This window comes from Triticum aestivum, chromosome 7B (assembly GCF_018294505.1).
Source record: "Triticum aestivum cultivar Chinese Spring chromosome 7B, IWGSC CS RefSeq v2.1, whole genome shotgun sequence".
Lineage (NCBI taxonomy): Eukaryota > Viridiplantae > Streptophyta > Magnoliopsida > Poales > Poaceae > Triticum > Triticum aestivum.
The window spans coordinates 578,124,878-578,147,837 of NC_057813.1; positions in this window are offsets into that span (position 1 = coordinate 578,124,878).

Consider the following 22,960-nt stretch of genomic DNA (forward strand, 5'->3'; position numbering starts at 1 on the left):
AAGAATGCTTAATACAAAAATTCTCGCCGAAACGGAAATGAATCAACATTCCGGCAAAATATTGGCAACTATCGCATTTCAAATACTGGTACACCTCCAAACACAAACACATATGCAACACCACAAATATATGCAACACCACGAACATACATAGATCTAGCTAGGCCATAAAAAGTGCATGTGCACATTGTTGTAGGGAGAACAACATAAATATAGCTTCCCCCCTTACTTACCTATCAAAACAAGGTAATTTAACCACTTGATTTGAATGAATCTATGGTGGAAATGAGGTGAAAAAGAGGAGGCACCCGAGACAAGGAGGAGGTGGAGAGAATGAAGTGGGGAGAAAGTGAGTGTGGGTAGGAGAGGCTGTCCAAAATATCTTGTTGCTGCCCACTTACTAAAGGCGCACCAACTCTAAATGTGCCATTAGTAATCCAGGTTACTAATGGCGCACCTTCTGGTGGTGCGCCATTAGTAGTTTTGCAAAAAAAAACATACTAATGGCGCACTGTTCCATAGTGCGCCATTAGTAGTTTTGCAAAAAAAGGAATAAAAAATATAATAAAAAAACAACACTAGTGGCGCACTTTCCGACAGGTGCGCCATTACTAGTTAGAACTAGTAATGGCGCACTGAGTCTGGATGCGCCATTAGTATGTTTCGACAGGCGCACTAGTTAAATTTTTTTTTGATACTAATGGCGCACCTTGGGCCAGGTGCGCCATTAGTAGTCTCAACTCTAATGGCGTATCAGAAGGTGGTGCACCATTAGTATATACTAATGGCGCACCGCTTGTCTGGTGCACCATTAGTGTCAATCCCATCTATAGCCCTTTTTCTAGTAGTGGCTGGTTGAGCATGACCGGATGGGACCCCCCTTCGAGCACCCGGGGGCTCGAGAGCAGGTGCGCCGGCTCGCTCCGCGAGCGCCGAGTCAAGCCGGCTATCTTCGACGACCGTGACTACACAAAAATCAATGTGAGCTCCTCACCTGCATATTTTTTGCGCCGCGAAAGCACGGATAACCTCGAGCGATGCGCAGGGGCTATCTCCGCATTTTATTACAGTTGCACTACTATTCACCCCGGCGCCAGCCAGTGTTGGCCCGGGGGCTGGCCGCTTGGCCTGAGACGTTAGTTCCCGCAGACGGCTTAGTAGCGTGCGCGGTACCAAAGGCCCACTCTCAGTCACATACCGCATAGCGGCTGTTCGACTGGCAAGAGTGAACGCTGGAGGCCACCCACGCGAAAAACGTCAGGAAAGAAAAACGCTTCGAGCGACCCCGACCGTTTCCTTTATGAGTATCTACTCGGTTAAATTCGCTCCCAGAGTCTGAGTATTGTACGCTCCACTCCGCGGCCCACTCTTAGCCACAGACTGCAGAGCGGCTGTCCGGCTAGCGAGAGCACAAGCCAAAGAGCGGAGGGGACATGAAAAATATAGAAGGGTGCTCGGATGAAACCGAGTCGGCACCCTCCGCATAAAACTTGCAATGCTAAAAGCAAACATTTGATATATCTGCGTGGACTAACTTTGTCTTTTTTCATGATCATTTCCATGAACACTCGCCAAAAAACCTCCGCCCAACTTTGCCAAGTTGCCCGGAGGCTTGGGGGCTACTGTCGGAGTAATTGACCACGGGTACCCCAAAGACGGCAAGACGATATCTCAAGACATCGGGGCTAGCAAAGCCCCTCAGTCCGGCTGCCCGGCCGCTCCTGCCGGCTTCCCGTCCGACTGCTCTGTCCGTCCGACTGCCGACTGCTCCAAACCTACCGGCTGCCGACTGCGCCAACCAGCCGGCTGCCTACTGTAGCCCGACATGACACCGACAAGACGGATGTACCTGGGCACTGTACACACAACACCCTAGCCATCATGTACAGTGACACTTGTCCCTGGGCTCTATTTATGAAGTGACACAGGGGACAAGTGTGACACCCCACCATGCCTAGCGCATGCCTACATAGCTTACTCTCTAAGCTAGCCCGCACTACATATAGCCATCCATCCAGCTAGCCATTCACACTCTCACGCACACACTCATTCGGCCAGAGGCCATGGCTATCACGCCACTAGCTAGCTAGCTCATTGCTACTACTCTCAGTCCAATACAGCTCCAGAAGAACTTTGTACTGCCCGATGTACATCCCAGATATATACTCAGACATGTAGGAGTAGGGGTATTATCTCTCGGGAGAGCCCCGAACCTGGGTAAACAAGCGAGTGCTACTCGCATACCCGTCCCCGGATATTTCGGCTGCAGTCTTGCCCTCACACGAAGCCACCTTGTGGCATATGTCGTCTTGCACCCCCCGTGAGAATACCACGACAACAGTAGCAAATTTCACTCAAGTGGATGACCTAAGGTTTATCAATTCGTAAGAGGCGTAGGATGAAGATGGTCTCTCTCAAACAACCCTGCAACCAAATAACAAAGAGTCTCTTGTGTCGCCAACACACCCAATACAATGGTAAATTGTATAGGTGCACTAGTTCGGCAAAGAGATGATGATACAAGTGCAATATGGATGGTAGATAAAGGTATTTGTGATCTGAAATTATAAAAACAGCAAGGTAGCAAGCGGTAAAAGTGAGCGTAAACGGTATTGCAATGATAGGAAACAAGGCCTAGGGTTCATACTTTCACTAGTGCAAGTTCTCTCAACAATAATAACATAGATAGATCATATAACAATCCCTCAACATGCAACAAAGAGTCACTCCAAAGCCACTAATAGCGGAGAACAAATGAAGAGATTATGGTAGGGTACGAAACCACCTCAAAGTTATCCTTTCTGTTTTATCTATTCAATAGTTCGTAGTAAAATAACATGAAGCTATTCTTTCCGCTCAATCCATCATAGAGTTCATACTAGAATAACACCTTAACACACAAATCAACCAAAACCCTAATGTCACCTAGATACTCCATTGTCACCTCTAGTATCCGTAGGCATGATTATACGATATGCATCACACAATCTCAGATTCATCCAACCAACACAAAGTACTTCAAAGAATGCCCCAAAGTCTCTACCGGGGAGTCAAGAAAATGTGTGCCAACCCCTATGCATAGGTTCATGGGCGGAACCCGCAAGTTGGTCACCAAAACATACATCAAGTGGCACATGATATCCCATTGTTACCATAGATAAACACGGCAAGACATACATCAAGTGTTCTCAAACAAAAGACTCAATCCGATAAGATAGCTTCAAGAGGGAAACTCAATTCATCACAAGAGAGTAGAGGGGGAGAAACATCATAAGATCCAACTATAATAGCAAAGCTCGCGATACATCAAGATCGTGCCATAGAAAGAACACGAGAGAGAGAGAGATAAAACACATAGCTACTGGTACATACCCTCAGCCTCGAGGGTGAACTACTCCCTCCTCGTCATGGAGAGCATCGAGATGATGAAGATGGCCATCGGTGATGGGTTCCCCCTCCGGCAGGGTGCCGGAACGGGGTCTCGAGAGGTTTTTTGTGGCTACAGAGGCTTGCGGCGGTCGATATCCTGATCTATCTTGATATTCGATGTTTTAGGTTACGTAGGCATATATAGGCGAAAGAAGTCGGTCGGTAGGTGCTCGAGGGGCCCACGAGACAGGGGGGCGCGCCCAGTAGGTGGGGGGGAGCCCCCTATCTCCTGGCCTCCTCGAGGATCTTCTGACATAAACTCCAAGTCTCCAGGATGATATTCTTCCCAAAAATAACGCTGCCAAAGGTTTCATTCCGTACGGACTCCGTTTGATATTCCTTTTCTGCGAAATACTGAAACATGCAATAAAACAACAATATGGGCTGGGCCTCCGGTTAATAGGTTAGTCCCAACAGTAATATAAAAATGTATATTAAAGCCCATAATCATTCAAAACAGAAAATAAAATAGCATGAATGCTTCATAAATTAAAGATATGTTGGAGACATATCAGCATCCCCAAGCTTAATTCCTACTCGTCCTCGAGTAGGTAAATGATAAAAGACAGAATTTATGAAGTGTGAATGCTAGAGGTGCACAAGTTTGATCAATGATAATTTCAATCACCTTTACTAGCATCATTATATGTCATAACAGTAGTTCATCTCATAAAACTATTCATAATCAAGTAACAAGCTATTCACATGTTAAAGCATAGACCATAAACTTTCTTGAAAACTAGCAAACTTCATTCTTAGTCATCAAACAATTGCAATTCATCCTATTTTCAAGAAGGGTCTATGTCAGAGCTTTGATTTAGCAAACTTCACATACTCAACTATCATATAGTCTTCTACAATTGCTAACACACACAGAATACTTGTGGTTATGAAGTTTTAATCAGACATAGAGAAAGATAGGGGCATATAATGTTGCCTCCAAATATATTCACCTTTGGGTGATGTCAACAATAATAGTTCATGCTAATGTACATCCAATTGGATATATATATCAGGATCACCCCAACACAAAGTGCTTGCCAAAGGATAAAATGAAAAATGGAAAGGTGAAGATCACCTTGACTCTTGCATAAAGTAAAAGACATAAAGTAAAAGATAGGCCCTCCGCAGAGGGAAGCAGAGGTTGCCATGCGCTTTTAGGGTTGGATACACAAAATCTTAATGCGAAAGAATGTCACTTTATATTGCCCCTTGTATATGGACCTTTATTATGCAGCCCGTCGCTTTTATTGCTTCCATAACAAGATCGTACAAAGTTTATTTTCTCGGCACTAATATGTCATGCATATTTAGAGAGCAATTTTTATTGCTTGCACCGATGACAACTTACTTGAAGGTTCTTACTCAATCCATAGGTAGGTATGGTGGACTCTCATGGCAAAACTGGGTTTAAGGATATTTGGAAGCACAAGTAGTATCTCTACTTGGTGCTAGGAATTTTGGCTAGCATGAGGGGGAAAGGCAAGCTCAACATGTTTGAATGATCCATGACAATATACTTTAACTGAGATGCGAGAAAACATAACCCGTTACGTTTGTCTTCCTTGTCCAACATCAACTCTTTAGCATGTCATACTTAATGAGTGCTCACAATTATAAAAGATGTCTAGGATAGTATATTTATATGTGAAATCTCTCTTCCTTCAATATTCTTTCATTAATTGTTCAAATGACCAATACAATGCTTGCTAACCGTTAATAAATTTACAACCTCTACTTCTTAGATGTGAAGTCATTTCTACCCATGGGATAAGCAAATGAGACATATACAATTTTAGATTTATGACAATCAACTCATTCAACCATTTACTCAAAGGATATAAGTGAAGCACAAGAGTAAATGAAAAACTACTCCAACAAGATATAAGTGAAGATCAATGAGTAGCTAAATAATTATGCAACTATATGAAGACTCTCTCTCATTAAAGAATTTCAGATATTGGTATTTTATTCAAACATCAAGCAAAGCAAAATAAAATGACACTGCAAGGATAGCACAACTCATGTGAAGAAGCAAAAACTTAGGTTCAACCGATACTAACCGATAGTTGTTGAAGAAGAAAGGTGGGATGCCTACCGGGGCATCCCCAAGCTTAGATGCTTGAGACTTCTTGAAATATTATCTTGGGGTGCCTTGGGAATCCCCAAGCTTGAGCTTTTGTGTCTCCTTAATTCTCTCATATCATGGTTTCTCTTTATCAAAAGCTTCATTCACAATAAACTCAACAAGAACTCGTGAGATAGATTAGTATAAACCAATGCAAAACTTTATCATTTTCTACTGTAAAAAATCACTAAATATATTATTCAACATTGCATAATAAATTCCTCTGCATATTTAATACTCCTATCCTCAAATAGAGTCATTAAACAAGCAAACATATGCAAACAATGCAACCATAACAACAATCTGCCAAAATAGTACAGTCTGTAAAGAATGCAAGAGTATCAATACTTCCCTAACTCCAAAAATTATAAGAAAAATTCTATGCTATAAAAGATTTATCAGATCTCATTATGCAAAAAAGTTTCAACATTATACCATTCTCTGATTTTTCTAGGGAATTTTTGCAACAACGGTAAACTTTATGTTTTCAAACAACAACATGTATACTAGCAAAATAAGCATGGTAAAGGCTGTCCTTGACATTTTTATTGGAACTAAAGATTCAAAAAATTATTCTAACTAACAGAAAGCAAAAACTAACAAAAGAAAATGATGCTCCAAGCAAAACACATATCATGTGGTGAATAAAAATATAGCTCCAAGTAAAGTTACCGATGAACGAAGACTAAAGAGGGGATGCCTTCCGGGGCATCCCCAAGCTTAGGCTCTTGGTTGTCCTTGAATATTACCTTGGTGTGCCTTGGGCATCCCCAATCTTAGGATCTTTCCACTCCTTATTCCATATTCCATCGAATCTCTACCCAAAACTTGAAAACATCAACCACACAAAACTCAAACAAAACTCGTAAGCTCCGTTAGTATAAGACAATAAAACCACCACTTAAGGTAATGTAATGAACTCATTCTAAAGGCGTCATATCTAGTGCATCCGCGATAGGTGGTGCATCCATGAATCCGCTGACTCCTCAGCCGATCGATTCACATCTCACGTATGGGATCAAAAGCAACACAATTTTGCAGAAACACGCCCGCCGCCGCTCTAAGTCCAGTCAGCTAATTTGCTAATAACCCCCTCCGCTAGTCACACTTCTAAATCCCTTATTCCCTATTCGTCTCCCTCCCAATCCCTAATCACAGACGCAACCTCCATCCCAATGAGGGCATCGGCCGCGGCAGTATGCATCCACAGGCACAATCGCCACTGCGGATTTCGTCTGCCCTGGCGATCTCAGCGACGGCCATGACGAGATGCATCTCCGAACTCCCCATCAGCTTCGTGAAAAAATTCTCATCGCGTGATAAGCTGCAACAGATCGTCACGGCGGCTTCTACCGTTAAGGATGTTGAACATGCATCAGCGGTGATCCATAATTCAAGTGTTGACCATCGGTGTGCCTCTGCATCTAGCCATGGTGTGGCCCATATCACTTGCCCTGCTACGTCTGTTGAAAATACTAGTGCTGCAGAATATGAACCGAACTTCAGTATGGTGGATGGAGCTTCAGGTAACATCCGTAATATCCAACCTTGTTGTGTATGACCCTGATGATTATTTGTCTATGGTGTACATGCGTACTTTTCTAGAGAATAACCGTGTTGTTGCATGTGCAGCTACAGAATCAGGTAAAAGCTTGCAAACTAAAATGAATGAGCGAGAATTTGCTACGCCAAGAAAGAAAGAAATCATTCCCCTGTTCATGAGTGTGATAAACTATGATTCACCATGCTTCTTACCAGTTCAGAGATTTATGCATAATGATGATTATTGTGATTCATTATTTATGTTTCAGTGCTCGTCTTTTACGCCGAGTTGCGACGAAAAATTGAAGCCTAAAGTAGGGATGACATTTGAAGAACTTGAGGCTGTGGAGGAGTTCTACAAGTCGTATGCACATCATGTGGGTTTTGGAGTTCGTGTCGGACAGCAGAAAAAGTTGAACAAAGAAGTGGTTCGGACAAAGCGTTTCATGTGCATCAGGGAAGGATTTAGGACCAAGAAGAACAAGGAGATTAAAGACCCATCAAACCAATCAAAGAAAAGCTGTAAGAATACAACCACACGATGCGGTTGTGATGCACATATCTTCGTCAAGTTGTGTGGCGACAACACCCACAAGATACAATCATGGGTTGAGCACTATAGCCATGGCCTTGTATCACCTGATAAACGTCACTTGATCAGATCAAATCGTAAATTTAATGAGAGGGCAAAAAAATATGTTGTACACATGTCACAAAGCAACCATAGGTACATTGCCAGGCGTACAGGCTCCTTCAAGTCAGCGAAGGTGGGTTTCTGTATGTTGGATGCAGCAAGAGGGACCTGCAAAACTACTACCGTGACCTCAGGCTTAAAATTAGGAACGCTGATGCTCAAATGTTTATCGCTCAGCTAGCTAGAAAGCAAGAAGTCAATCCAGCTTTCTTCTATGATTTTGTTGTTGACAAAGAGGGGAACTTAATGTATGTTTTTTGGGCAGATGCCATGAGTAGGAAAAACTACCACTTTGGGGGTGATGGTGTGGTATCCTTCGATTCTACTTACACCACTAATCAATACGATATGATGTTTGCACCATTTACAGGGGTCAATCATCACTTACAGAGTATGTTTTTTGGTGCGGCATTCTTGTGCAACGAGCAGACTGAGTCATATGTTTGGTTATTTGAGACCTTCCTTACAACAATGGTAGGGGTAGCACCTAGACTCATTATAACTGATGAAGTTGTTAGCATGAAGAATATGATTGAAACAGTTTTTCCGACCACGGTGCATAGGTTATGTATGTGGCACATAATGGAAAAACTTCCGGATAAGATTGGTTTGTTTGTAAGCTTTCAGCAGCAACATGTTCTTGTTTGTGAATAACTGAATATGTCAAAGAAACTTAGGAATGCAAAATCACGAGGAATGCCCAAGCATAAGCTGATATTGTTGCCCTGGATCAGTTGTATTACATCATGTATTGTAGAGTACCTCAAATCAGCAGGAACAAGCTAAATTCACTTGTCTCTGAAAAACAATATGGCACGGCAATGTACAATTCACATTCTGATGTCTGAAGCTATACACTTTAACAAAGAACAATTCAATGGATGAGCTCGCAAGCTACAATCTGCACATAGCCAAGTACTAGATACATTCAACATGAACAAGAAAATCTAGAAACGTGATCCTTCTTTGCTATGGAGTGTTGCCGGTCACACGTCAAGCCTGTTGTTGCAGGTAGTAGATAACATTGTCAGGCAGAGGAGCAACTACTGCATGTGGACGCAGTGGAATGGATGGTGCGCAGGTTGTGGCCGTCACCAACTTGGCGTCGGGATCTGACAAGAATGCGGGCGGGGACGGAGGTAGGCCAGACATGGCGGATCACGCGGCGGCCGTCGTAAGGATCACGAAGGCCGTGGAGCGATTTGGGGCGGACAGACTCGGAGGTAGGTGACGCGCGAACACCGTCAAAGCAATCAACAGGGCCTTGGAGCCATTCTAGGTGGACAGGCCAAGTGTGGCTGCCGTGGAACAGTGGCGGAGCTTGCACAAAAACGCTGGGCGGGCTGGGTGGGCCACACTGTGAAGGATTACTACTAGAGCTGGCTATAATATATGAGGAGAAACGCGAGAGCTGGGCGGGCCATGGCCCATTAGTCCTTGCCTAAGCTCTGCCAGTGCCGTGGAAGGATTCACCCAAGCCGCCGCCATGGAGTGATTGGACGAGAAGATCCAGATTGGGAAGGAGACGAACAGGGAATAAGGGATTTAGAAGTGTGATTAGTGGAGGGGGTTATTAGCAAATTAGTTGACTGGACTTGGAGTGGCGGCGGGCGTGTTTCTGCAAAATTGTGTTGCTTTTGATCCCATACGTGAGATGTGAATCGGACGGCTGAGGAGTCGACGGATACCCGGATGCACTAGATATGACGCCCATTCTAAATTCATATTGGTGTTAAACCTACTGTATTTCAACTTCTCTATGGTTCATACCCTTACATACTAGCCATAGATTCATCAAAATAAGCAAACAACACAATGAAAACAAAATCTGTCAAAAACAGAACAGTCTGTAGTAATGTGTATCAAACGTGTACTTATGGAACCCCAAAAATTATGAAATAAATTGGTGGACCTGAGGAATTTGTCTATTAATAATCATCAAAAAGAATCAACCTAAAATCACTCTCCAGTAAAAAATGGCAGCTATTCTCGTGAGCGCTAAAGTTTCTGTTTTTCACAGCAAGATCACATAGACTTCACCCAAGTCTTCCCAAAGGCTCTACTTGGAACTTTATTGAAATAAAAGCTATAAAACATGATTACTACAGTAGCATAATCATGTGAACACACAAAAACAGTAAGGGTAAATATTGGGTTGTCTCCCAACAAGCGCTTTTCTTTAATGCCTTTCTACCTAGGCATGATGATGACAATGATGCTCACATAAAAGATAAGAATTGAAACATAAAGAGAGCATCATGAAGAATATGACTACCACATTTAAGTCTAACCCACTTCCTATGCATAGGGATTTTGTGAGCAAACAACTTATGGGAGCAATAATCAACTAGCATAGGAAGGTAAAACAAGCATAACTTCAAAATTTTCAGCACATAGAGAGGAAACTTGACATTATTGCAATTCCTACAAGCATATGTTCCTCCCTCATAATAGTTTTCAGTAGCATCATGAATGAATTGAACAATATAACTAGCACCTAAAACATTCTTTTCATGATCTACTTGCATAGAAAATTACTACTCTCCACATAAGCAAAATTCTTCTCATTCAGAATAGTGGGAGTATCATAAGAGACTTGAACTCTAAAAATTGTTTCCACATTAAAAGAGTAATGTTCAGAAAAAGGGTAATCATAATCATGGCAAGATTTGTAAATATAATCATCACTACTTTTTATAGCATAAGTTTCATCACAATAGTCATCATAAGTAGCAACTTCGTTCTCATCATAATCGACTGAAACCTCTCCCAAGATAGTGGAATCACTAAATAAAGTTGACACTCTTCCAAATCCACTTTCATATTCATCACAATAAGATTCAACATCCTCCAAAATAGTGGGATCACTACTTCCTAAAGTTGACACTCTTCCAAACCCACTTTCATCAATATAATCATCATGAAAAGGCATGCTATCATCATAACAACTTTGCATATCAAAACATGGGAGGCTAAAAATATCATCTTCATTAAACATAGATTCCCCAAGCTTGGGACAAACTTTAATTTCAGCAAATATATTCTCAAATATGTCATCCTCATCAAACATAGCATCCCCAAGCTTGGGTCTTTTCATATCATAAGCATAATCATTCTCATCATTAATAGTATGGATAGCACCAATAGTATAGCAATTATCATCGTCACAATGAGTAGTAGGAGCAATGTCATTTGGGAGGGATACCTTTTTACCTTTGCTGCCCCTTCTCTTCCTTTTCTTCTTCACATTATGTGTGGGTTCAACCTTCTTTATTAATGGGATTGGTTGAATAAAAAGGTCCTCCTCGTTACCCGAATCATCATAATAAATAAAAGGAGGAGATTTGGAAGTCTATTCCCTTTGATTAGTATTATCATCATCTTCTATTTGATTTCTTTTCTTTTGGTAATCGGCAATATAAGGATTTTCAATGCAATTCACTGTACAATACATATAAATCTTCTCTAGATCAATATCAAGGAAATGCCCAAGATTAAATTTTGGAATAAGCTTAGTTGCACGTTTCAATTCTTCGTAACCCAAAAGCAAACTAAGTTCATTGTAATGAGCAAGGGAGATCAAATCATCACAATTTTTGGACACTATTCGATCATGAAACAATTTGCATTGGAGATGTAAATGATCATGTTCATTGCAAAGTTCACAACGGTAAAGATATTTTAAATTTTCAGTGCTAACATTAAGCCTTTCTTGAAACCATTTAGTTTCTAAATGCTTATGCATCTTGCAATATATATCTTCTCTATTCGGTCTGTTCATGCAAACATGCACTCCACAAAAGTTCACATGCTCATAAGAGATATTTTCATCATGACTAGTGCAATCATCATTAGTACTATGGATATTCAAAAAGTTCATACTAACAACATTGCAATCATGCTCATCATTCAAAGATTTGGTGACAAACATTTTATAGATTTATTCTTCTAGCACTTGAGCACAATTTTCCTTACCGTCGTACTCACGAAAGATATTAAAAAGTCGAAGCGTATGAGACAAACTAAATTCCATTTTTTGTAGTTTTCTTTTATAAACTAAACTAGTGATAAAACAAGAAACTAATAGACTCGATTGCAACATCTAAAGATATACCTTCAAGCACTCACCTCCCCGGCAACGGCGCCAGAAAAGAGCTTGATGTCTACTACACAACCTTCTTCTTGTAGACGTTGTTGGGCCTGCAAGTGCACTGGTTTGTAGAACAGTAGCAAATTTCCCTCAAGTGGATGACCTAAGGTTTATCAATCCGTAGGAGGCGTAGGATGAAGATGGTCTCTCTCAAACAACCCTGCAACCAAATAACAAAGAGTCTCTTGTGTCCCCAACACACCCAATACAATGGCAAATTGTATAGGTGCACTAGTTCAGCGAAGAGACGGTGATACAAGTGCAATATGGATGGTAGATAAAGGTATTTGTAATCTGAAATTATAAAAACAGCATGCTAGCAAGCGATAAAAGTGAGTGTAAATGGTATTGCAATGATAGGAAACAAGGCCTAAGGTTCATACTTTCACTAGTGCAAGTTCTCTCAACAATAATAACATAGATAGATCATATAACAATCCCTCAACATGCAACAAAGAGTCACTCCAAAGCCACTAATAGCGGAGAACAAACGAAGAGATTATGGTAGGGTACGAAACCACCTCAAAGTTATCCTTTCTGTTTTATCTATTCAATAGTTCGTAGTAAAATAACATGAAGCTATTCTTTCTGCTCCATCCATCATAGAGTTCATACTAGAATAACACCTTAAGACACAAATCAACCAAAACCCTAATGTCACCTAGATACTCCATTTTCACCTCAAGTATCCGTGGGCATGATTATACGATATGCATCACACAATCTCAGATTCATCCAACCAACACAAAGTACTTCAAAGAATGCCCAAAAGTCTCTACCAGGGAGTCAAGAAAACATGTGCCAACCACTATGCATAGGTTCATGGGCGGAACCCGCAAGTTGGTCACCAAAACATACATCAAGTGGCACGTGATATCCCATTGTTACCACAGATAAACATGGCAAGACATACATCAAGTGTTCTCAAACAAAAGACTCAATTCGATAAGATAACTTCAAGAGGGAAGCTCAATTCATCACAAGAGAGTAGAGGGGGAGAAACATCATAAGATCCAACTATAATAGCAAAGCTCGCGATACATCCAGATCGTGCCATAGAGAGAACACGAGAGAGAGAGAGATCAAACACATAGCTACTGGTACATACTGATACGTCTCCAACGTATCTATAATTTATGAAGCATTCATGCTATTATATTATCTGTTTTGAATGATTATGGGCTTTATTATCCACTTCTATATTATTTTTGGGACTAACCTATTAACCGGAGGCCCAGCCCAGATTTGCTGTTTTATGCCTATTTCAGTGTTTCGAGGAAACGGAATATCAGACGGAGTCAAAACAGAACGAAATCAACCGGAGAAGTTATTTTTGGAAGGAAACCCACCTGATGGACTTGTACCCCACGTCAGAAGATACGGGAGCTGGCCACGAGGGTGGGGGGCGCGACCACCCCCCTAGGCGCGCCCCCTGCCTCGTGGGGCCCCCGAAGCTCCACCGACGTTCTCCTTTCACCCATATATACCTACGTACCCAAAAACTTCCAGAATAGAACCTAGATCGGGAATTCCGCCGCCGCAAGCCTCTGTAGCCACCAAAAACCAATTGGGACCCTGTTCCGGCACCCTGCCGGAGAGGGATCCCATCACCGGAGGCCATCTTCATCATCCCGGCGCTATCCATGACGAGGAGGGAGTAGTTCACCCTCGGGGCTGAGGGTATGTACCAGTAGCTATGTGTTTGATCTCTCTCTCTCTCTTGTGTTCTTGAGGTGATACGATCTTGATGTATCCCGAGCTTTGCTATTGTAGTTGGATCTTATGATGTTTCTCCCCCTCTACTCTCTTGTGATGAATTGAGTTTCCCCTTTGAAGTTATTTTATCAGATTGAGTCTTTATGAGAACACTTGATGTATGTTTTGCCGTGATTATCTGTGGTGACAATGGGATATCATGTGCCACTTGATGTATGTTTTGGTGATCAACTTGCGGGTTTCGTGACATTGGGAACCTATGCATAGGGGTTGGCACATGTTCTTGACTCTCCGGTAGTAGCTTTGGGGAACTCTTTGAAGTACTTTTATGTTGGATGGATGAATCTGAGATTGTGTGATCCATATCATATAATCATGCCCACGGAGACTTGAGGTGACAATGGAGTATCTAGGTGACATTAGGGTTTTGGTTGATTTGTGTCTTAAGGTGTTATTCTAGTACGAACTCTTTTATAGATCGATCCGAAAGAATAGCTTTGTGGTGGTTTCGTACCTGACCATAATCTCTATGTTTGTTCTCCGCTATTAGTGGCTTTGGAGTGACTCTTTGTTGCATGTTGAGGGCTTGTTATATGATCTATCTATGTTATTATTGTTGAGAGAACTTGCACTAGTGAAAGTATGAACCCTAGGCCTTGTTTCCTACCATTGCAATACCGTTTACGCTCACTTTTATCATTAGTTACCTTGCTGTTTTTATAATTTCAGATTACAAAAACCTATATCTACTATCTATTTTTCACTTGTATCTTCATCTCTTCGCCTAACCAGTGCACCTATACAATCTACCATTGTATTGGGTGTGTTGGGGACACAAGAGACTCTTTGTTGTTTGGTTGCAGGGTTGCTTGAGAGAGACCACCTTCATCCTACGCCTCTTACGGATTGATAAACCTTAGGTCATCCACTTGAGGGAAATTTGCTACTGTCCTACAAACCTGTGCACTTGCAGGCCCAACAACGTCCACAAGAAGAAGGTTGTGTAGTATACATCAAGCTCTTTTCTGGCGTCGTTGCCGGGGAGGCTAGGTAAGTGAAGGTATATCTTTAGATCTTGCAATCGAATCTTTTTGTTTCTTGTTTTAGCACTAGTCTAGTTTATAAAAGAAAATTACAAAAAATGCAGTTGAGTTTGTCTCATACGCTTCACCTTTTTAATATCTTTCATGAATATGATGGAAAGGAAAATTGTGCTCAAGTGCTAGAAGAAGAATTACATAGAATTCTTGGCATAAAATATGTGAATGATGAGCATGATTGCAGCGTTGTTAGTATGAATTCCTAATGATATGTGAATGATATCCATGATGCTAATGATATGCAAATACACAAGCTTGGGGAAGCTATGTTTGATGGAGATGATATTTTTTGTCCCCCAAGCTTTGATGAGCAAATTTACTATGATGAAAGCATGCTTCCTATCTATGATGATTATTGTGATGATACGTATGCCATAAAGAAGAAGTTTGCTTATGTGGAGAGTAGTAAATTTTCTATGCTTGTTGATCATGAAAAGAATGCTTTAGGTGCTGGTTATATTGTTGAATTCATTCATGATGCTACTGAAAATCATTATGTGGGAGGAACATATGCTTGTAGGAATTGCAATAATGTCAAGTTTCCTCTCTATGTGCTTAAATTTTTGAAGCTATGCTTGTTTTGCCATCCTGTGCTAGTTGATTGTTGCTCCCATAAGTTGTTTGCTCACAAAATCCCTATGCATAGGAAGTGGGTTAGACTTAAATGTGCTAGTCATATGCTTCATGATGCTCCTGTTATGTTTCAATTCCAATCTTTTATGTGAGCATCATTGAAATCATCATGCCTAGCTAGAAAGGCATTAAAGAAAAGCGCTTGTTGGGAGACAACCCAACATTTATCCTTACTGTGTTTGTGTGTCCACATGATTATCTTACTGTAGTAATCATGTTTTATAGCTTTTGTTTCAATAAAGTGCCAAGTAGAACCTTTGGGAAGACTTGGGTGAAGTTTATGTGATCTTGCTGTGAAAAACAGAAACTTTAGCACTCACGAGATTAGCTGTCATTTTTTACTGGAGAGCGCTTTTAGGTTGATTCTTTTTTAAGATGATTAATAGACAAATTTCTCAGGTCGATCAATTTATTTCATAATTTTTGAGGTTCCAGAAGTATACGTTTGATACAGATTACTACAGACTGTTCTGTTTTTGACAGATTCTGTTTTCATTGTGCTGTTTGCTTATTGTGATGCATCTATGGCTAGTATTAAGTGGTATGAACCATAGAGAAGTTAGAATACAGTACATATTACACCAATATGATTTTAGAATGAGTTAATTACAGTACCTAAGTGGTGGTTTATTTTCTTATACTAACGGAGCTTACGAGTTTTGTTTTGAGTTTTGTGTGGTTGAATTTTTCAAGTTTAGGGTAAAGATTCGATGGACTATGGAATAAGGAGTGGCTAGAGCCTAAGCTTGGGGATGCCCAAGGCGCCCCAAGGTAATATTCAAGGATAACCAAGAGCCTAAGCTTGGGGATGCCCCGGAAGGCATCCCCTCTTTCGTCCTCGTTTATCGGTAACTTTACTTGGAGCTATATTTTTATTCGCCACATGATATGTGTTTTGCTTGGAGCGTTATTTTGTTTTGTTAGTTTTTTCTTACTGTTAGTTAGAATAATTTTTTACATCTTGAGTTTCAATAAAAAAGTCAAGGATAGCCTTTGCCATGCTTATTTTTCTAGTATACATGTTGCTGTTTGAAAACAGAAAGTTTACTGCTGTTGCAAAAAATCTCTAGAAAAGTCAGGGAATGGTATAACGTTGATTCTTTCTGAATATTAAGCTCTGATAAATTTATTACAGTGGGAATTTTAGTTCATAATTTTTGGAGTCAGGGAAGTATTGATATTCTTGCATTCTTTACAGACTGTACTGTTTTGGCAGATTGCTGTTATGTTTGCATTGTTGGCATATGTTTGCTTGTTTAATGATTCTATTTGATGATAGGAGTATTAAATATTCAGATACATTTAGTATGAAATGTTGAATAATAATATTAGTTATTTGTTATAGTAGAAGATGATAAGGATTTGCATTGGTTTATACTAACCTATCTCATGAGTTCTTGTTGAGTTTGATGTGAATGAAGCTTTTGATAAAAAGAAGAGAAACCATGATATGAGAAGAATTAAGGAGACACAAAAGTTCAAGCTTGGGGATGCCCAAGGCACCCCAAGATAATATTTCAAGAAGTCTCAAGCATCTAAGCTTGGGGATGCCCCGGTAGGCATCCCACCTTTCTTCTTCAACAACTATCGGTTAGTATCGGTTGAGCCTAAGTTTTTGCTTCTTCACATGAGTTGTGCTATCCTTGCAATGTAGTTTTCTTTAGCTTTGCTTGCTATTTGAATAAAGTATCAAGATCTGAAATTATTAAATGGGAGAGTCTTCGCATAGTTGCATAATTATTTAGCTACTCATTGATCTTCACTTATATCTTTTTGGAGTATTTTTCATTTACTCGTGTGCTTCACTTATATCCTATGAGTAAATTGTTAAATGAGTTGAATGTCATAAATCTGAAATTATATATGTTTCATTTGCTTATCCCTTGGGGAGTAATGACTTCACATCTAAGAAGTAGAGGTTGTAAATTTATTGACAGTTAGCAAGCATTGTATTGGTCATTTGAACAATTCATGAAAGAATATTGAAGGAAGAGAGATTTCACATATAAATATATTATCATAGACATATTTTATAATTGTGAGCACTCATTAAGTATGACATGCTAAAGAGTTGATGTTGGACAAGGAAGACAATGTAATGGGTTATGTTTTCTCGCATCTTAGTTAAAGTATATTGTCATGGATCATTCAAACATGTTGAGCTTGCCTTTCTCCCCTTGCTAACCTAAATATCTGTACTAAGCGGGAATACTACTTGGGCATCCAATATCCTTAAACCCAGTTTTTGCCATGAGTGTCCACCATACCTACCTATATGCACTATTTACCTGCCGTTCCAAGTAAATTTGCATGTGCCAAACTCTAAACCTTCAAATTATAATCTATTTTGTATGCCCGAATTGCTCATGTAGCAACTAGGGGCTGTCAGTGTCTTCCATGCTAGGTGGGTTATTCTCAAGAGGAGTGGACTCCGCTCCTCATTCACGAGAAAGTGGCAGTAACCGGGTTGCCCAGCCCCATGATCAAAAAGATCAAAATCAAATCAAAATAATTAAACAAAACTCCCCCAGGATTGTTGTTAGTTGGAGGCACTCGTTATTTCGAGAAAGCCATGGATTGATGCTTGTTGGTGGTTGGGGGAGTATAAACTTTTACCATTCTGCATGGGAACCTCCTATAATGTATATAGTATGGAAGATATTGGGAACTCTTGGTTGTTATGTTGACAATGAGATCATACCTCTCAAAAGTATTTATCACTATTTCAAAATCGAGCTCTGGCACCTCTGCAAATCCCTGCTTCCCTCTGCGAAGGGCCTATCTTTTACTTTATGCAAGAGTCAAGGTGATCTTCACCTTTCCCTTTTTTCATTTTATCCTTTGGCAAGCACTTTGTGCTAGGGTTATCCTGATATATATATCCAATTGGATGTATGTTAGCATGAACTATTATTGTTGACATCACCCAAAGGTGAATACGTTTGGAGGCAACATTATAAGCCCCAATCTTTCTCTGTGTCTGATTAAAACTTCATAACCACAAATATTGCATGAGTGTTAGCAATTGTAGAAGACTATATGATAGTTGAGTATGTGGAGTTTGCTATTCCTGAAAATAAGATGATTTGCAATTGTTTTGATGACTAAGAATGAATTTTGCTAGTTTTCAAGAATGTTTACGGTCTATGCTTTGACATGTGAATTGCTTGTTACTAGTTCATGAAAAGTTTTATGAGATGAACTACTGTTATGACATATTATCATGCTAGAAAAGGTTATTGAAATTATAATTGATCAAACTTGTGCACCTCTAGCATTGACACTTCATAAATTATTTCTTTTATCATTTACCTACTCGAGGACGAGTAGGAATTAAGCTTGGGGATGCTGATACGTCTCCAACGTATCTATAATTTATGAAGCATTCATGCTATTATATTATCTGTTTTGAATGATTATGGGCTTTATTATCCACTTCTATATTATTTTTGGGACTAACCTATTAACCGGAGGCCCAGCCCAGATTTGCTGTTTTATGCCTATTTCAGTGTTTCGAGGAAAAGGAATATCAGACGGAGTCAAAACGGAACGAAATCAACTGGAGAAGTTATTTTTGGAAGGAAACCCACCTGATGAACTTGGACCCCACGTCAGAAGATACAGGAGCTGTCCACGAGGGTGGGGGGCACGCCCACCCCTCCTGGGCGCGCCTCCTGCCTCGTGGGGCCCCCGAAGCTCCACTGACGTTCTCCTTTCACCCATATATACCTACATACCCTAAAACTTCCAGAATAGAACCTAGATCGGGAGTTCCGCCGCCGCAAGCCTCTGTAGCCACCAAAAACTAATCGGGACCCTGTTCCGGCACCCTGCCGGAGGGGGATCCCATCACCGGAGGCCATCTTCATCATCCTGACGCTATCCATGACGAGGATGGAGTAGTTCACCCTCGGGGCTGAGGGTATGTACAAGTAGCTATGTGTTTGATCTCTCTCTCTCTCGTGTTCTTGAGGTGATACGATCTTGATGTATCCCGAGCTTTGCTATTGTAGTTGGATCTTATGATGTTTCTCCCCCTCTACTCTCTTGTGATGAATTGAGTTTCCCCTTTGAAGTTATTTTATCAGATTGAGTATTTATGAGAACACTTGATGTATGTCTTGCCGTGATTATCTGTGGTGACAATGGGATATCATGTGCCACTTGATGTATGTTTTGGTGATCAACTTGCGGGTTTCATGACATTGGGAACCTATGCATAGGGGTTGGCACACGTTCTTGATTCTCCGGTAGTAGCATTGGGGCACTCTTTGAAGTACTTTTATGTTGGATGGATGAATCTGAGATTGTGTGATGCATATCGTATAATCATGCCCACGGATACTTGAGGTGACAATGGAGTATCTAGGTGACATTAGGGTTTTGGTTGATTTGTGTCTTAAGGTGTTATTCTAGTACGAACTCTTTTATAGATCGATCCGATAGAATAGCTTTGTGGTGGTTTCGTACCCGACCATAATCTCTATGTTTGTTCTCCGCTATTAGTGGATTTGGAGTGACTCTTTGTTGCATGTTGAGGGCTTGTTATATGATCTATCTATGTTATTATTGTTGAGAGAACTTCCACTAGTGAAAGTATGAACCCTAGGCCTTGTTTCCTACCATTGCAATACCATTTACGCTCACTTTTATCATTAGTTACCTTGCTGTTTTATAATTTTAGATTACAAAAACCTATATCTTCTATCTATTTTGCACTTGTATCTTCATCTCTTCGCCGAACTAGTGCACCTATATAATCTACCATTGTATTGGGTGTGTTGGGGACACAAGAGACTCTTTGTTATTTGGTTGCAGGGTTGCTTGAGAGAGACCATCTTCATCCTACGCCTCTTACGGATTGATAAACCTTAGGTCGTCCACTTGAGGGAAATTTGCTACTGTCCTACAAACCTGTGCACTTGCAGGCTGAACAACGTCTACAAGAAGAAGGTTGTATAGTAGACATCACATACCCTCAGCCTCGAGGGTGAACTACTCCCTCCTCGTCTTGGAGAGCGTCGGGATGATGAAGATAGCCACCGGTGATGGGTTCCCCCTCCGACAGGGTGCCGGAACGGGCTCCCGAGAGGTCTTTGGTGGCTACAGAGGCTTGCGGCGGCGGAACTCCCGATCTATCTTGATATTCGATGTTTTTAAGGTACGTAGGCTTATATAGGCGAAAGAAGTCGGTCGGGAGGTGCTCAAGGGGCCCTCGAGACAGGGGGGCGCGCCCAGTAGGGGGGGCGCCCCCCTATCTCCTGGCCTCCTCGAGGATCTTCTGACGTAAACTCCAAGTCTCCAGGATGATATTCTTACCAAAAATAACGCTGCCGAAGGTTTCATTCCGTTTGGACTCCGTTTGATATTCCTTTTAATCGAAATACTGAAACATGCAATAAAACAGCAATATGGGTTGGGCCTCCGGTTAATAGGTTAGTCCCAAAAGTAATATAAAAGTGTATAATAAAGCCCATAATCATTCAAAACAGAAAATAAAATAGCATGAATGCTTCATAAATTATAGATACGTTGGAGACGTATCACGGCGTGCGACGGGTTGGACTGGTAAGCACCTGACTTTTTAAGGAGGTAGCTAGGTCTACTCACCGCCCGCGTTCGCAACGTGCAGGACTTCTCGGGGCGATGGCCCATGACCCCTGGGGGCATAGGTTTAGTCCGGCATGTTGACCTCTCTATTAAGCCTAGGTCGGGTTGCGGCATATTGTTTGGCCGAGGCCGGGCATGACCCAGGAAAGTGTGTCCGGCCAGATTTAATCGAGCTTGGTGGGTAAGTTGTTGCACCCTTGCAGGGCAGAAAACATCTATCGATATCCTATCCTACGGTAACAGATAATCGGAGTTGTATCCCGATCGATACAACTAGAACTGGATGTTGACGCATGATTTTTATATGTTGCTTCGGGAGTCGAGAAAGGATCCCGGAGCATTGATACAAAAACATAAATATGACTTATGTTATACTACTCTACTCCCTCCTGTTGCTGCAAAATGGTAGTTTCTAGAAGATGCTAGTCTTTGATAGGACTAGCTTCTCCCCCTCTTATTCTGGCATTCTACATTTAGTCCACAGACACTACCCCTTTCATTGATACCGATTGTCACATCCCTAGCTTCTGGTAATGCTCTAGGCTAGCTTCATCTGAGCATCGTGTTTTAATTATTGAAACCTGAACTGAGGAATTTTGGAAGCCTCAAAAACCTTAAATAAAAGAGGGGCAAAAACCCTAGAAATCTCATTCATTGCTCCAAAATGCTCTTCTTAAATGTTTGATATTTTTTGGTAAGGGTTCTGGTCCCAACCAAAATATTGAACATTTTTAAGGATTTATTTTTGGGACTTTGGATTTAATTCATTAGCTATTTGAATTTGAATTATATTCATATAATTAGAATATAATTTCAAATACCCCTGAAATATTTTATAAGCTTTTGGAAAAGTCCATCTAGCAATATAAAATATTCAGAGGAGTTTTTGGCATTGTTTGAATTATTTTAAATTCAAAACAGTGGCAAAATAAATTAAATAAACAAAACAGAAGAAAAAAATAAAACAGAGCAGAAGCCACTGGGCCACTTACCTGGCGCCACTTACCTGGCCCAGCTCCATCTGGCCGGCCCAGCCCACCTCCTCCCCCTTGTCCTCTTCCTCCTCTGCCAGGAGGACGAACAGAGGCGAGGCGTGGCGCGCGCCCGAGAGGCCTCGGCCACCTCCTGCTTCCCCCTGGCCACCTCCTGCTTCCTCTCGTCGCCCTGGACCCCGTCCGCGACGCCACGCACCCCCCAGGCCTCTCACTCTCTCCCCGAGCTCCTCTCTTCCTCTGGCTCTCTCGTGCGCAGCCACCGAACACACCCGTCGCCGCCGACGAGCATCACCGCGGCCACCGTCCACCCCGTGCCTCTCCGATGAGTTCAGAGGAGCCGCCATCGCCTTCTGCGTCTTCTACACCAACCCATTCGACCGCGGGAGCCCTGTAGCGTCTTCCCGGAGCTCGTCCCCAACCTTCGGCCGCCGGCGAACTTCCGAGGATTCGCGAGCTCCAGCCCCTCCCCGGCCTCGCCGTTGCCTCTACCGGATCCGCTGTGAGCTCCTCTTCCATTTCCCCTCCTCCCCGCGCTCGTTCCCGCACGCTAGCCGCCCTTTTCACCGGGGCCGTGAGCTCCTCACCGCCGGCGATGACGCGGACAAGGCCAGAGCCACCGGAGCTAGCTACCGAGCACGGCAACGTGCTCCACACCTCACCAGGAACCTAACTCACACACCAGCTTCCCCTCCCGTGCCCCCTAACGCCAACCCCGACCTCGCCCGAACTCCGGCCACCGCCGCGAGCTTGCCTCCGGTGAGCTCGGGCCACCTCAGCCCCTGCCGTTTGCACAGATGGATGCGGGCGAGTCCCAGCTCCACGTAGACGCCCTCATCCGCCCGTTGGCCGCCGGAGCAAGAAATCCGAAGGCCTCCGCCGTCTCGGCCTCGCCGGCGTCAAGCCGCCGGCAGGTTAGGCCCTGCTGACCAGGGGTTTGACCCCCCCTGGGTCGATGACAGGTGG